Below are 18,143 nucleotides of genomic sequence, written 5' to 3' on the forward strand. Positions count from 1 at the left end.
CAGCAGTCGATGTGTCGGAAGTCTAAATTCAATGGAACATTGAAAGCAAAGTAGAAACTCAGAGATTGCTAATTGTCAGGTAACGAATTTTAAGATTCTGAAAAATTCCCGGCCGTTTTGTTGACTTTAAAGGGGAAATTCTGAAAAGACGACCAGAGCCCGAAAAGAATCATTGAATTGAAGAAATTGTAATTATTGCCCATAGAAATAAACTCGCCCTCGTACCGGATGGATATTTTATCGGGCGAAAGACGTTGCGCCGCTTAAAAGAGAGGTTAAAAAGGAGGAAGGCCGATTCATCGGGCAGAAAATGAAGCGCAAAATGCAATTAGCAGAGCTACCGGATAATTGAAACAGTGAACGGGAAATGGGCTCGCGGGGAAGGTAATACGGTTGAGCCCTACTTACGATTCTCCGACTGTGAAGAGGAAGGAGAAGAGAGAGAGAACGTCTTGAGAAGCAACAAAAAAAAAAGACGGCGGTCGTGCACCGAGCGAAGAAAACGTTTGACGACATCACGGGGTCTCTCCTCCGTAAACTGCTTAGCAGCGGATAGGCAGCCTCCGTCGACGGTGGTAACTTTCTTAATCCCCTTCTTAGAGGAGTTAATCCCCGCGATTAATGTCCTGCTAACCCATCGCTCCGACAGTTCCACAGATTCTCGACTGCCGAATCCTGCTAAGCACTTTTTTCCGTGTCATCTGACGCAAATATTCCGTGTGCCAATAGGACCAACGTCTATTTTGTACGATGGTTGGTACCTGAATGAGACAGGCAGCGTGAATGAACTGCTCGAATATTTAGCCCCGGGAGAACTAACTTCTTGAATCTTTCGGGTGGGGGTCTGTTTAGAACTGTTCGAGAAACTCTTTGGCTGTCCCATATCTGAACGATACGTCCGGAATGAACGCTATGTGGTTGACAGAGTCATGTGGGAAAACGTTTTAGAGCGTGGAGTAGAGAAAGTGGAATAACTAGTAAAAGTTGTGACGATAAAAAGTAAAATCAGAGAACTGAAGAGGACAGGGCTTCAACTTTGGGTCACCGATTTTAATAAAATATGTAGGACATGTAGTTCTTTCTCTGTACAAGCCACCCCTCATATGGGGTTAGACACTCGAAAGTTTAGTTATTTGCCATTGAAGTTTTTCAGATGATATAAATGTAGGTCATGTTGCCCGATTGTTCGTAGATGTAACGAATATGATCCAAAGATTTTTGGACATATTTAGGACGTATTTGAACTGTAGCCGTCACGGTAGAAACCATGAGCGTTGCCTCGACGTTACATCTGCGAACGATCGATCAACGTAACTTTCACTTAAGTGCCGCGGGAAACTTCAAAAGCAACTCAGGCAGAACTCAAAAACTTTCAAGTATCTGACCCTATATGGGGAATGATTTCTGAAGAAGAAGAAGAAAAAGGCACCCTCTTTGTGTGTACCTGTTTAGAACTGTTCGAGGAACTCTTTAGAAATGTGTCGGAGGTCCCATTTCAAATGATTCGTCGAAATGAACTCTATGGGATCTACTGCGAGAACTCTCACAAACTGCAAAGAACTGTAAGGAAAAATATTTCAGAGTAAAAAATAGAGCAAATGGAATAACCAGGAAGAGTACCAATAATAAGAATTAAAAGCACGTAAATTACCATATACTGTACGATTTATATCAGCGTGTTCAATTACGAGTTAAACTAATAAGTCACAGAAAAAACTCAGTTCAGGTTAACCTCGTCTCGTGCCATTCCATTGTTTGCCCATTCCCCTAGTAATTCTCCCCTTGCAAGTCAATAATTTCTTCATGCGGCATCAGAAGGGGGAGTGAGGTGAATGAGTGTAACGATAAATCAGGTATAAATCAGTACAGATGCACGCAGTGGCATTCGGACGGATCGATCGCCGGGCGAGACAAAAGAATTATCCAGACACCTGCGTCATCGGTTCGCAGCGGCGGTCGTATCCGACGCGTATAGAGCTCGTCCTATTTTTCTGGGGAATTAATCACGAATGTCGCGATTGCCAGGAGGTTCTTTCGAAGCGGTGAACCCCGATGTCGTTTCCCCTCTGACACGCCAGAGGGAAGCTGATGCGCGCCCCGGAGGCTTCGAGGCGTCCTCTTCCCTCCTCGACCAGGTGTTCGTAGCTTATCACTCACCGGCATCCGCACTCCAGCGACACGCTGAATTAGCATAATACCATCGGTGTCGTTACGAGGCAGTGAAACTCTTCAGGATACTCGAACGCACCGATACAATAGAATATCGATCGCGGCGTGAGGGGAAGGAGGGTAGGCGCGCGAAGCTAGTCTCGCCTGAGGTGCAGACGGCGAAACGACGCGGCTCTTGACGTATTAAAGGGAACGATGGCGGAACGAACAAGGGGGGCAGAGCGGAGAGGACGAAACAAAAGTGTGGGCAAAGGGGTTCACGGGATCTCGAGATAGTTCCCTTCCCCGGCGAAAAATTAAAAAATCGCAGATGAGGGTTTGGTGACTTACGATAAGCTCGTCACTTGCCACTGTCTGGTAATAAATTAATATCGAGGAACTCGTAGATAAATGATGTGTGGTAGCAGATGCTGATGTTATGTAATTTTTAATAATTTAAGACGACTTGATAACACACTTATACTTCAGCAACAAAAGCGTGTGTATGTGTGTACTGGTTGTGGTCTGACTGATCGATGTATTCTTGATGACGGTTGAGTGTGTTCTGGTGATTGAGTGAATGTATAGATGCTTGCTGGAACGGATTGACTCGTGATTGGTGGAAAATGCAGAATTTTGGTTGGTGTAGGTAGGGACCGGGCCTCACGCCCGAGAGGGTCATCAGTGGGGGGGTTAGCGGGTGAAACCCGTTACAAGAAAGGTGGTTCAAGCGGTGGTAGTTTACGTTGGAAGAAATAGGTGTATGTATTATTTCTTGGATTCTTGGAAGTCAGCGCAAAAATATAAGGAACGGTCTTAAGGACCGTGAATATTTTGCACGTAATGTGCAGCTGTCCAGGAATCCCTGTTTATGACGGTTTGGTGACAATGTCGACGGGCCAAGGCGCGACGAGCGTTACGACCGTCGCCACACCTGCGTCAGGTCGCAACACAGGGACTCATCGAGCATACAGTCCGCGGAGAAACGGACAAACTTCTAAAAACTCGATGGAACAACGAAGAACAACACACGGTCTCGACACGGAATTTTTCTTTTCTTTGCCCCTCCCCCTATCCCGACAAAGAAGCGAAACCAGCCCAATGAAAAGCCACCTACACAAGAAGCACGCCGCGTGGACACGCGTAACCATTCCGCCGTTTATAATCCACGACCGGTGTGTAAACAGACTGAGATCCCAAGAGTAGGCGCGGTTCGACGCGTCGTACTCGTTCGCGGCCGTTCGCGAAAACACGAAAATTCCGTACGAAGCTTAACGCGCGCGAAATTCCCAGGTCCGATTTTAATAAAAACCGCCGTCCCCGGAGCGTGAATTCCCGTAATTCGCGCACAGTACACTCAGGAAACGCGTCATTCTAATTTCACAGCCGCGAATACACGAGCTAGAGCGAGAGCTATACGCAATGTGTTCAGAGAGGAGAGGGGAGGGGCAGTTCCGCCTCATTTTGCATTCTAATTACAAGCTGCGTCGCCCACCGTGAATCGTAAATTATTTTCAATTGTAGGATAAAATATGGCCCGCATACAAAATACCACTGTGCTCACCCCTCCCCCTTCCCGCCCCTCTTCGCCCCTCCTCCATCACACCGAGTCCTGGCCATAAATACTGTCTGGCCCGTGGATATTGTTCATTATACGCTATCCATCGTTAATTACTCCGAATATAATTGAAGGGGGCAGGCGTACCATAGGAGACCCGCCACGGTATAGGCTCGATTCTTTTGTTGTCCTCTAGCCTACGCTTTTTTCAACCCCTTCTCCTCCTCCTCCTCCTCCCCCCGTCCTTCTAGCCCTATTACGTCACTTAACGCTCCGCGAGAGTGTAGCCAGAGAGCCAAGACGTTTATTTATGGCAATTTAACTCGAAACTCTATTCGTCGCACGCACACGGTTCGTTTAACGGTGGGCGCATTTAAAAGTTCCGAGACAAAACCTGTTCTCTCCGCTCCTCTCGGTAGTATTCGGTACAATTATCCACGATTCACATTTATCCGATTAATTACAGCCGAGGTTTTTAATTGCTGGGCCTATTCCGTAACCACCTGGTACGTATAATATCTAGTTTCGCGTTAACAACGGGACTTGTATCGAGGAACCGGGGGTGGGTTTATCAAATGAAATGTCAGGGGGAACAAATTGGGATATCGAGGATGATATCGTGAATAGGCAGCTTCCTACTTCGCTATCGCGACCGTCCACTTTAAATCATTCTATGGTTTTTCTTTCAATATCACGGTACGAGAAGTTATTTCGCGATTTAATAGCCGGCTGCATTTCCCCCTTTTGTGGAACGAATCGAACGTGGCTCTGATGTTCTCCAAGGACACGCGATATCGCTCCTGTTCCTGCCTCTCCGCGATGGAAAAATCGCGATACGACGGATAGTACCTTACTGTGGCTTTTCTTTGCGAGCTGGTTTGAACTTTATTCTTAGGGAATTTAAAAAAAAAGAAACAAAATAGGGAGGAACCAGTCTGTCGTTATGGAAGTTCCACGATAGTTCGAGCATCGCTGGACAAGTTCCGCGAGAGGGCACGCAAGAAAAAAAAGTGCAACCGGTTTCGAAGAATAAATTAAAACTCCTCGAGGAAGAAAGTCACCGCCTACTCCACCGTGGGAATCGATCGCGCGAGACCTGTGCGTCCAATAGCGGTCCGACACAATTGGACCGCGTGGACCCGACATTTTCGCAATTCAGCGAAAACCGCGACGCGCGCCTAGACAACTGTAGCTACATGCTGACAAGCCTGCACTACGAGCTCCCGGCGTCGAATAAATTAAACCACCCTTCTAGTATCGTTCGACAACGTCTTCCGAACTCTCCTTTAGACTTCCATTTCTACACACGAAAAGGTATTGCATGGCACGCTGGCAGATGAGTATCTTTAAGAGTTCAAGTGGAATGCAATCTGGACGCCATGTTGAAATTAGCGCGGTATCAGCGAATATACGGGCAAATTGACAAAATCTCAAGAAATGATGAGATTGCGCAGAAGGTGGTTCGTTGACTCGGGTCAGTGGAGGTGTCTGAGGGTTCTTTAAAAAGTTTGTATGTGAATTACTGAGAATATATAAATGTAGGTTGTTTGCATTGATATATACGGATTTCTGGGAAATTTTAGAGAACTATAATGTCGTTATTTGTACTTGTAAATTAAGATACTTGACTCTTGTGTACTGTTCAATAAATTGTATTTCTATTCCTCGAATTAAACTTGATCTTCGGCGTCGTAAATGAGTCACTTCACAACATATCGAATGTAATCAAAAGAATTCAGTTTACAAGTGCATTAGTTCAAGGTGATATGACAACAGACAATACGAGATACAGAAGTAACATCGGAAAATGCACATCGATCTCTGACCCGGAAATGTGAATTTTATATCGAAATGAAAGAAATACATACCGAACATCCTTAACAAATATGAGAATAAACATCTTTATTTTTCATCGAAAGGATTAATTTAGTGCCTATGTTAATTAGACATTTTTCACTCCACTCGGTGAGTACTATAAGCATAAAAAAAAGCTTACACACATTTTTTTCAAGATCCCGTATACAGCAGACAAGCTTCAAGAAAATATTTTTCACTTAATGCGCTCATCGGCCTTTTTCACCGCGATAGGATTAGATGACCTGTTCCCATCGAGCGAGCCTCTCATTGGCAAGACAGTGACCCGGAACCGAAACGTAACAGCGCAGCAGAACGCAACCAGCCATCGCGGCCGCACGTGAACCGAACATTTTCGAAATTTAGGGCAAGCCGCGATATATCGGGGTCGGGTGTTGGTTGCGCGGCGTCATCGGCTTGACAGATCGATCGTAATTAAATCGATGCGATCCGACGCCGCCGCTCCCGGTCATGGTACCCCCATGGACTTAACTCTAAATCTAGGAACGGGGTCGATCGAAGCCACCATCAGGATGCATTATGGAGCCAGGGTGGGACACGGTCGCAGATAGGTGGACGGCGGCAACGGACGACGGGGTTATCTCGCGCCTATTTGCACGATAGTCCTGTTTCCGATTAATCAGGTCCCCGGAATTAACGCAGTCCCCGGGGTCTGCGTCGCATCTCACACCTATGCATACCCATTACGTATCCCCGTCTCTGTCTAGCTTTCTCTCCCATATACTGTCCCGTTCCACTCACGTTTCCTCTCGCCCTCCCTCTCTCTCTCTCTCTATCCCTCGTGTCCCAGCTGCGCGCACACATCTCTACATCACCGCATTCCTCCGCCCACCCCACTCCACCCATTCATTTGCATACGTGTACACTTTTCCCGGTCGTCGGCTCCCTATCAATTATATTTCTCTCTTTCCCACTCACTTGATTTCTGCTACTTTGTCCCCTGCCCACCCTCGGCGTCCCCTTCATTTATCCCCTCTCCGGTCCCGTTCTCTTTCACCTTTACCGTTCCATCAGCTTCTTTTTTCTACCAACCTACCCTTCTTTCCTATCATCGATCCCCTCCGTACCCACTGTAGTCGCTCGGTTCGATCCCCGACCACCGCCACCACCTCCCCGTCAATTTCAACCCAGTTGCTGGGCTCCTTGTCCTACGGATTTTTTTTTTTAAGTGCGACAAGTTAAAACACACATAGGGACCCATCCACAGGCAACTTATCGGCGCGTGTATTGGCGATCTCGCGTTGATCAAGCTTCAAAGGGGCACGCTCTCTCTATCTCTCTCGATCTCTCTCTTTCCCGACGATATTTTAGCCCCGGTGAACATCGACCTTTTTTCAAAAACCTACCACGATGATCCTCGTCGGGAACTCTGTTCTTGTTTTGTCATTCCCCTGCAGGAAGGGAACACGCGCAGTCGGTAATGACCGTAATCACCGGGGTTTGTCCTTTGATAGACGATGGAAGTTCCAGTGATCGTGGTCGCTCGTTCGATCGAACTGTCCTCTAATTATCCTTTCCTCCGCGAATCAACCGTGACCGGTTCTAATTGGCGAACCATCTCTTCCTCGGTACATGTATTTCCCGTAATCGACGAGATTCAACATTCTTTCGGGATAGGTAATACGGTAAACGAAATGCTTACGTGCATGAGATACGGAAAATATTTGCGTTTCATGGTAGACGGCACGGGTAGTAATTTATTTTTTCGAAATCGTACCAAAGAAATCGTATTCGGCATTCGAATTGCATTTTACCGCGTACTCACCGAGTACTATAACAGATTCGAGCGGGTTTCGTGTCTATAGCATTCGTTATCTAGGTCGAATACACGTGCGTTAACCCGATAATTTATTCGGCGTTTCAGCCGAAATCAAAATCAGGGAATGTGGGGGAAAACAAGCGAGGGAGTAGCGAGGCGGAGCATTACTCCCCTCCCCCACAAATACGTCGTGTGTTTCATGAAAATGCAGAGTCACGTTGGCTCCCTATTACGTGATGAGAATTAAATTGTTCCCGGCTAACAGCTAAGCCACTTTCGGGGGGTGGTGAACGAAGGCAAACACGCTAACATTCGTACATCTAATAATTAAGTGCCTTGATCGCTTTGCAATGGAGCGACGAGAGTACGCTTCATTCCGTTCCCTGAGCAGGTTCATTCGTTTACATATACTTTCTGCCACCAGCACTCCCATCCATTTCACCATTCTTCATCCCCGTCTGACCTAACGGTCACAGACCCGCCTACTCACCGACGGATCGGCCCCGTAACAATATTATTCGCAATCATTCTCGTGTATCTACGTAATCTTCCTTTATCGATGAGAATGGTCGCTCCCGTTATTGTAGTTTTCGCGAAAGAAAATTAAATTCTCAGCTGGTCGTGCTCGATCACGGATAACAATCAACTCAGGAATGCTAGAAAGTATAAAAACAGGTAGCCGCTATGAGTTCGTTTTCGATAAGAGGTCACGTTACCTTAGATACCTAAGAAGGGTGCAAAAGATACATCAGGAAGCAGCCAACCGCTGACTCTCAGAAAATCCTAACAGGACACTCCCAGAGGATGACACAGACCTACATATGTAGGTTCGAAGGACTCAGTCGAGTCCAAAAACAAGATGAAAACTGATACTTTTTGATATTGTGACTTTACCTGTATGATTCAATGTTGTAAAGATGGTAAACCTTTATCGTAACGCGTTTGCATTATTAATGTTCAGCTAATATGAATTTTCCACCTGTGCTACAATCACTTTCGCAAATGAATATCTCTAAACGAATTACTATCACGTCGTTAATTTACTTGACCAATATTATTATGCATTATACTACCCACTCCGTAATGTACCTACATTAATTACTAATTATTAGTAAAAGATTACACCAGAAAAAAAGAATATACCTATAACAGTTACACTTTACATTATAACGAAATGTCTAATTACACAAAAACTGGAGTAACGGCCTTAAATCGCTTATCGTATTTTTCCACTTTGTAATACATCACCGCGGGACAAGCTGTCTACGATCTCCGAACAGCTAATTTCCACGTTTACTTAAAGCAACAACCCAGTTTGGTAAATTAAAAATCGAATCTCGTGATTTTTCGTACTTAAAACAATGATTAACAATCGCAAATGATTTCCCAGCGCTCCAATATTTTCCCACGACAAAGCAGCTGACAGCTCTGTCTGTTGTTGATAATTGTTTAAATTGAAAACACACGTATGTATACGTGGCACGCTCGTGCCGTAATTTTTCCGTTCCTCCAGCCGGTAGATTGTCCAAACGTGTTGCGGACCTCGTTTCCAACGGCTGGCTTCTGAATCCCATTTCTGCAATGTTCACCGCGCCGAAACACGGTTAGTCGTTAATGCATCGCCGGAGTTAATCCTATTGTGCGGGACGTTCGGCGGACGGATTCCTTCGAAGAGCGAATAGCCACATTTATTTCGAGCGTGTTCGTGCGCACGGCCAGGCACGTATTCGTAATCGTGTGAAATTCGCGCGGCGTGTTAGCGAGTTATCGATTGAACAGGGGGATGGGAAGGGGGGTAGGCCTGACAAGGTGCTATCTGACACACTTCTCTCTGTCTGTCGGCGCATTGCGCGTTCCAAACGCAGGGGAGGGCTAATAAAATTCATGAAACTTGTTTCACCGCGGTTCCGATGGAATCTGATACGGTGCGGCCCGGTTCGATTAAAAACAGGGGATGGGGGCAACTAGAAAGAGAGACGCGAAGAGACGCCGCTGATGCAAGGGAGAGAATTAACCGCGAAAAGGGTGGGAATTTCGCGGGGGATAAAAAAAAAGAGATGCTAACGGAGTAACTTTGAGAGAGAAAGTATTTCAAACGAGAATTTAATACACGACGGAAAATTGTGATGCTGACGCAATGACGTTACTGTACGAACGAGAAACTGATTCCCTCTTGCGAATAAAATATATATTTGTACCTGAGTCGTTACGCAATTGGTACACGGTGGAATACTTGGTTGCGTAACTGATGACGTAGCTGGATTTATTATTGGCAGATGCCGGATATATTTTGCGAATATTGTTTTTTTTTATGGGTTTAATTACAGAAACTTGAAACAGACGGAAGTGTTATTATAGGTTCAATTGGGCTCTTTAAATATCATTAAACGGGTTAGTATGTAAACTTTTGTAGAAATTGCGCAGAGGAATTCGTAATCCAGTGATCACTACGGAATAATTAATTAGTTGAAGAGTAATAAATTCTGTAATATTAACAGTGATGAGACTTTCAAACAACGGACTTCTAAATCGACGCATACCCTCTATTCGTGAATATCGAATACGAATATAACTGCAAAAAGCATTACAAAGTTATTACGGTATTAACACGTTCACTGTCTCCTGACAGGTGGACGTGTCGCCCCACATTTTTTAGTATTTTGTTGATGCAAAAAATTACAATATAAATAGGTGGTTTCTACAATTACGTGGCACATCAAGGAATGTTCGTTTTTCCCTAATATCAGCTGATTTTAAGGTCAAGTCCGGCAACCAAAGTGTCAAATGAATAATTATTTAGACCCTATCAAAGCTCCATAGACTATAGTAATACTAGCATGTGATAAACAAAACAGGTGCACGATATGCAACGCTTATAAAATATCACCTTTCTCTAGGCACAGCACGTACTCTTAAGGAGGTACAATAAGAAGGTACATTAAGGAGGTACTGTGCATTCAGACGTTATCCCCACCACTGGGCGTTAAACTGGTTCCACGTAAGACCCTTCCAGTGGTGGGGATGACGTCTGAAGAGTCAGTGCCGAGGAGTCTTCGAACACTCATCGATAATTTACGGTATTCTAGTGTAGATGCCCGTTTTCAATGTGACATTTGAGATTTTCTTTGCAAAGAAACTACCAGAGAACTATGGCAAATATCATATTGAAAACAGGCATCTACACTAGTATACCCCTATAATACTAAAGAAAGTATATTCTAACACGTAACAATAAACAATAAAATCTTCTTCCCCGTGCGCATCTGAATTTCCACCTCGATCCAAGGAGAACGCAATCAAACTCTCGAGTAAATAACGGTTACAAAACAATCGAACGCTTTGAAGAAACGGCACAAAGGGAGCAACGGGCCTGCTCTACGTGTGAAAATAGACGGATTCATTGTTTTGCAGTGGACCACCGCCGATTCTCGAAACGAAACGGATCCGCGGGCAGTTGCGAGATCCCAGGGATACGCTGTGAACGATGGAGCTCGGCCGCACAATTATTTTCGCATGAAGCCGAGTAAAAGCCGGTTGCCGATCAATCGATTTAAAATGCCATCTCCAGCCCAGATGGGTATGCCCGCCCCGGGTTCGCGGGAATGTGTGGAGAGGCCACGACGGAAAAAGGGTATAGCCAGTAGCGCGCTTGTGGACCGATCCCTTTTTACCTCCGCGAAAGCCGCTTCTATCTGTTATTGATTCGAAGGAGAAAAACTGGACGACGTTGTACGCGTGGTGGGGGGATGTTCGTTTAAAGCCGTACGTTTTCAACGGATTCCACGGTCCGTGCGTTGCCGGCACGCACACGAATTAATCGAGTCGCTCTCGCGCGTTTTTCGGTCCTCCGGCCGGCAGGCACGGTGCAAACTTTTATTGCACTGTAAATCTGGGACACGGTGTCACAGTGTGATGTTTGGAATTCAGCTGGAATGGAACAGTGTTTCAAATAAAGTCCCTATTGTAATCGTTAACATAATCGTATATTTGTTAGAGTAATAACTAGAGTGATACGCCTGGATTGACAAAATGCTTGACTATTCTTCTATTGATAATCAAAATTTTTGTATATTTTTTGGGGGGAGACGTAATTGTTACATTTAAATTTTTAACACATTCGCTACCACTATATAGTTAGTCACTGACGAATCTACAGTAAATCATCGATGAGTGTTCGAAGGCTATTTGACACTGAGTGTTCGAACGTCATCCCTATTACTGGGCACTTGATTGGTTCCACGGGGGACCCTCCCAGTGGTAGGGTTGTAGCTAGGGAACTAAACAATAAGTGCATAAATCCACACTTTCAAGTTCCATTTCCTTCGTAAGATCTGACATCGTGGGATCGTGTTTTGAAAAATAAACTGCCGGAATATAAAAAGGCCGGGGGTAAAGAAGTTAGACAGGGAAGGTGTGGCCGCAGCGACGCGATTACGCTTTTCCAAGCAAAAAAAACCCCAAACGCCAGCAAGAGAGAGAAAGATAGAGAAAAAAAAATAGAAGGTAAAAAATATTGAAACCCTTAACGAGACGGTTTGCGACGTTAAGCGGAAATAAAATATAAAACCCGTAGCGAGCTGTCGCGTATAATTAGGGAAATCACCAGGCGCAAATGCAGTCGGGCCGAATCTAGGTTAATTGGTTTTCGCGCGGTTATACGTATACATTCTATCGAGAAATATCGGTGTGGTGGGAGTAAGGGGGGGGGGATAGGGGCGGCTGCCTTTCACCCCGTGTACAGTCGGCCGCGTTTAGCGACAATTTTTAACGATCAGTTTGAAACGTATGGGGGCTCAATTTTGTGTCGTTAAATTGATACGGAAAGGAGATATGTACAAAGTGAGCTCGACCGTCAAAAGGAGGCCTCTCTGGGATCGGAACGGTCACGCGAGGCCACGCGGATTAATTGGTTCCCGTGATCAATCGGTAATGCTCTTGCAATAATTCTGCGGATTGGCCGAGATGTATAGAAACGTTTGCAAAAAAAAATTCTATAAACCCCAGCCGGATGTTGCGCATTAGCCCCCGTTTGTTACTCGTCGGTGCGTGTAGATTTTCTGTTGGAAATCGAAATGGTTCGTAAAATTCACGCAATGCATGGCAGCGTTTAATTTTTCACCGCAAATATGAAGTCCCGGGCCCGAACCTGCCACGAGGTTATTTATACGGATAATATCTTTGTCAATCATCCACCGTCACAGATAAAGTGATATTTACTCTTTTACGCTTCCACTCGATTTATGTATTTTATTTATTTTGATTTATGTATATTCGTAACGCACCCTCAAATCTTTATAGAAAGACTCGGTCGTATTACAAAATTAAAAGTGTTCCATCTTTTTAAACGACAGAACGTCATTTTCCGTCTACTTCGCAACTTTCGTCCTTTATATAGGTTTGCCACTCTCCCAAACAAGGGAACGAATGCGACCGAAAGTAGCATTCGACCATTCTGTTAGAAGCTTGCATAGCAGCAAGAACCCCGAAAATCCGCCCGCTACCCTCAACCCTTGGCATCTCACGATATTAATATATTTCCTTTGTCTCAATAGTATTTGTTAAGGTACCATGTCATTCACCTATTGTCCACTATATTAAATTGTTTCTGCCCATTCCACGTCCAATCCATCTCACCACAAACGAAGACATATTATTATCATCATCAATATCGTTCTACTTTGCGAGAACAATAGCGGCTTTCGCGTGTAAACGAACGTGAACCGGCCGAAAATTTTCATTCCGGAACGATTCCCCCGGTATCATCGCGGGAATAATTGATTTTTACATGGCACACCGATTACATGGCCGTCTCTTAGCGTGTGACGCGGCACCCTTTCACGGGTTGCTTCCGTTCGCGTTCAACCGACTGAACGAAAGCCCTGAAACGCTCCTGGCACGATGTATAGGGAAACACGGGGATCTCTCTCTTTCTATCTCTCTCTCTCTGAGCGTGTGCGCGCGCGTAAAATTCGAATTTGCCACAGCCAGAAGGATAAGAGTACAGAGAGAGAGATGGATAGATAAAGCAAGCAAGCGCGCCTCTGTCTGTCGGAACGAACCCATATTTCCCGGCCAGATCAATGTTAATTCACTTAGCATAAATTGCGGGCGAGAAGGTGAGCGCAGACGGTAGCAGCTGCGCCAAGTTTCCTACCACGCTTGCAAAATCCACGCCGCCTAACCAGACGCAGCTTCGTTTTCTTCGAACGATAGACGAACCGACCGCGATCGATCGCTTTATTCCCGTTGAAAGCATCGACGTTTCGACGCGACCGCCGATGACAAATAAACCGTTGGAAGGGGGTGCTTCACCAATTGTAATCGCGCTCGCAATCGAAATAAGAGAGTCTCCTGGGTTCGTGTTGTTTTGGACAGGGAGGGGCGGCACGTCAACGTCCGTAAAGTACTGCGTGGAGCAACCAGGTACAGTAATAGTAAGAGAAATGAGATGGTGGAAGTGCAATGATTGGAAATTTGAACTATTACCATCAAAGACGGAGCAGAAGCTTCTTGTCTGTCTGGAATTCGTTTCATTCCGTTAAGTCGGCTATTCGCTCCTTAAGGCATTTTAGTCTTTCATTAAATTCGAAAGACTGTTCTTGAGCGGTCAGTTGTTCAAGATTCAGCTAACACCGTGACTTTGTGACGGCCCCGTTTGACACGTTGATCGCGGCAGTGAAAAAAGCCGTACGTAGCTAGACATCATTTATTTTATTTTGTAAGCTAGAAATCATCGGAAATATATGCGTTTAGTTAATAGAGGCTGTTGGTCTTTTTTTACAAACTTTTTTAAAAACGTTGAAGGACTCCATGTATAAATCATTTATTATTAATCTTGATACTAGTTACGTAGGATCACCTTTAAAATAATCGTTTCCTACCCTTGTACATCTTTGAAATCTTCTTTTTTTCCAAGAAACGTCGTCCTTTTAACACCTATTTAACGCAAGGAAAGAAAATTAAAACGTATTAAACTTAATCTTAACTAAGATCAAAACATGTATCTATGGTTACGATGTGAAGACGAAACAGCAATTGAGCCAATGAGTTTCACATGTGAGCCACGCATGCATGCTTTATTTGGGATTACTTTTCATCTTCTTCCCTCGCATTAAACGAGTGCTAAGGGAACGAAATTTTGCCACGCGAGAGAAAATAATTAAAAAACCGCAGGAGGAACTAGATTTGACTTTGGCATCCGCTTATCATTTTGCTTTCGGAAACTGGGAAAAAATGATTTCAAACCTACATAAGGGCAGAAACAGATTACATTTATGGTGATCCCATGGAATTACTGTTAAGATTAATAATAAATAATTGATATAGGAGGTTTCGAATAAAACGATTTGATCATACCTTGTAATTATCACGAAGAATGTAATTCCATGAGCACTGACGCGTCAATAGGCCAGCAAAAGTTGTATTCCGTTGGGGTAATACGCATGTCTGTATATGGATATCGTATCGTTCTTCCGGTTATCGAGGCAACCCAATACGTTTAACTCATGCGACAACGGTCTCAAGCTGCCGGGACAACGACATTAAAATAAGTGGGCAACAGAGACACCGCTATTTTTGCAATTTCCTGGCCTTTGTGGCGCGCACCGTGTCAACGACCTTCCGTTCCTCCATTTAACTTTAGCCCCGGTGATAACGATATGACAAGCCCAGAATGAGGAACGGGGTGAGCGACTTGCAAAGCATCCTCGTTATACACCCTCTACTTTAACTATTGGACGCGATAGAAGCCCGCGAGTCCTTTTACGACCGAATACAAAGCGGTTAACGCCAACGTTGTAATATATGATAGCTCACGTAGGCTCGTACCGACGTCGCGAGGCACGTAATCTAACCACATAGTAATCTAACCATTTTGCCATGTTTTTTTACCCGGAAGATCGATACTGAGGCGATTAGATGGTTAATGGACGAATACACTTTGAGCACAGATCGTCAACTATTCGGATATTAAGTGCAAAATGGAAGAGGAAATTGGTTTGAACTAAATAATTTTTGAAAAAAACAGTACTTGGAAATTATAATACTCGACATCCAAAGAATTGAAATAAGTATCATTCGGTCGGAAAAATCAGTATCGGCCAGAGAAATGGCGTCAATGTCGGTCATAAGCAACTCTGAAAACCGATATAAACAACTTTCTTTCTATAATTCTTTTCAATTTTTATGTGTTTTGGATTCATGTAAGTAAAATGACTTGAAAAGAATGAAAAAATACCAAACTTGACTCCAAATTCATTTCCAAGCTTACAAAGAAATGAGATAGGAAGTTAGTCTTTAATACATAGAAAATTGAGTATAACAAGTCTAAGTAGATATTGTACATCTACAAACCGCCAATGAACTAAACACAAATAAAACAGAAGTTAGGTTAATAATACAATAGAACTTCCATTTTACCGTGCCATTTACATCGTGGCATGTATCCAAGCTTACTTTCCTTAAAATTTCTGTTAAACTGCCTTATTTTCGTACTCTTTATATAATGAAAATGTTTCACTAATATTTAAACTGGAGAACACATGACATCTGTAGATAAATACTTTTATTCCGAGTTCGAGATCACAGCATAGTCATTCTTAATAGCCTCATTCCCCTACTACGCGTACGTAATATCTCACAAGGGGATCAGACCAACCCTCATCCCCCGATCGTCAATTTTAATGAAAGTTTTAGGACATGTACATGCTTCTACCTCCTTATAAATCACTTCCATATAGGGGCAGATACTCGAAAGTTTCTGAGTTATATGTATGCTTCTGAAGTTTCCGCGTGACTTCGGTACAAATTATCCTACCCTCCCAAAGACTTTTGGACATTTTGGACGTATTTGAATTCTGGCGGTCACGGTAGAAAGTTTCTACTGGAAACCGGACGTCGTCCCGGCGTTACAACACCAACGAATATTTCGCACACCATAACTTGTATTTATGTAAGTCACGTGAAAAACTCCAGAAGCGAATAACTCAAAAACTTTCGAGTATTTACCCCCATATGAAGGGTGATTTATTAATAAGTGGAAACCTACTACATTTCCTAAAAGTTTCCTTAACTCTTCAACGCCCAGACTATTAAATCGTTTTCTCAAAATTATTAAAGTCAAAAACATCGATATTAAACCAAACTATTTTTTCTTATTTTTTTTTATTCCTTTTTGAGTGAATACTGGAATTTCTCAAGTGGAAACGTTAAGATCTACTTCGCATCCTTCCTGACAAATGTTACAGATTAACCGGCGACGAAGTTGGACTCGCTATTAAAATGATTGTTGCGCTAGTGCAATCTTATGAGTCAAAAGGTTAGAATCGATGATCCGAAATTGAAAACCCCGCCTTTCAGAAGCAAAACCATAACGATACACCTAACAATTAGTCCCGACGATCAAATGCCCCGTGCCTCCGAGGATCGTGTTTTTCCATTCAGAAGAATCGTCGGGCACGAAAGCCGCTTACATTCGACGTAATTAATTGTAAATCGAGTACACGCTTGCGTCCGCACCGTTAATAGCGTCTACCATTGGCGTGGCGGCGGCCGCACGGAAATTACCGAATATCGGAAATCCAACGGCGGCGATGATGGCGCGCAATTTGCGCATTTCCGTTCTGCGGCTAACAGGCCGTGGCGGCGGCGGCGACGGGAGAATCTGTGCAAAGTCAACGGGCGCCTGGCACAGGGCGAAATTAATATCGCAACACAGCTCCCGTTATTATTTACGCACCAGAATTAAATGACGGCAATAATAATAATACGGAAGAGCAGCTCGATTAAATCGCGCGCACCGCACTAGCCGAGCTCGTGCATCGATATACGAATTTTAAAACAATGCACATTCGATGCCAGGTACCGCATCGATCGTACACCACTAGAGATACGACGTTTCTCTGGGGCGCGTACATTGCGAGCTACAATTTAAATAATCGAACGATCGTAAACCGCCCCTCGCGTTATTTCACAGCGGAATAAGCTGCGGTCGAAGATCAAGCTATCGGGATGCCATATGTTATGACCGAACGGCGGAGAGTCCGAATCGGGGTGGTTTCGGGGTCAGGATCGATGCAATGAAGTTAACATCCTCTCCCGATATGCTCGTGCGTGTTATTTTTAATCAACCTGCTCAAACATTAACGCGTCGAAGTTCGGTCGATCGATGGAAATTGCCTCGTAGACGCGCAAACAGCGATGCACGTAGGACACTGTGGGCGTCGCTGAAACGAACGACAGAATCTCTGGCTCATGCTGATTATACTGTGATCCCATTTGGTCATCGACGAATCGAACAAACACTGCGGTCCTTTTTTTTTGTGGCGAGAACGCACGCTCTCGCGAAACTTCTCGTCATGTACACACGCGAGAGAGGTGACGCCTTCGATCAACGAACGGTATACAGCAAATCATCGATGAGTGTTCGAAGGCTCCTCGAGACTGAGTGTTCAGACGTTATCCAATGGGGCTAAAGTTACACTAAAAATATACACTACAGGCCAAAAGTATGGGGCCAGATTTAATAATTAAATAAATAGAAAAATATTGTTCGACAAAAATTTGATGAAAGTAGTCACAAATTATAGTTTCGGCTACCGGCTTTCTTTACAACTTCCTGGTTTTACGATGTCACGATATCGCATCAGTTGACTTCATCAACATGCCACCATACGGCAAATAAGATAGTCGGGGAACGCATGCACAAATCTCTTTCTGTGTGACAGTTGGCGTATCGATCGCGGTTTCTTTTGTGCTCTGAGAAACGATACGGACGCGGGTGGATGATAGATGCAGACGAAATGA

The sequence above is a fragment of the Dufourea novaeangliae genome, unplaced genomic scaffold (assembly GCF_001272555.1).
Source record: "Dufourea novaeangliae isolate 0120121106 unplaced genomic scaffold, ASM127255v1 scaffold56, whole genome shotgun sequence".
NCBI classification, from domain to species: domain Eukaryota; kingdom Metazoa; phylum Arthropoda; class Insecta; order Hymenoptera; family Halictidae; genus Dufourea; species Dufourea novaeangliae.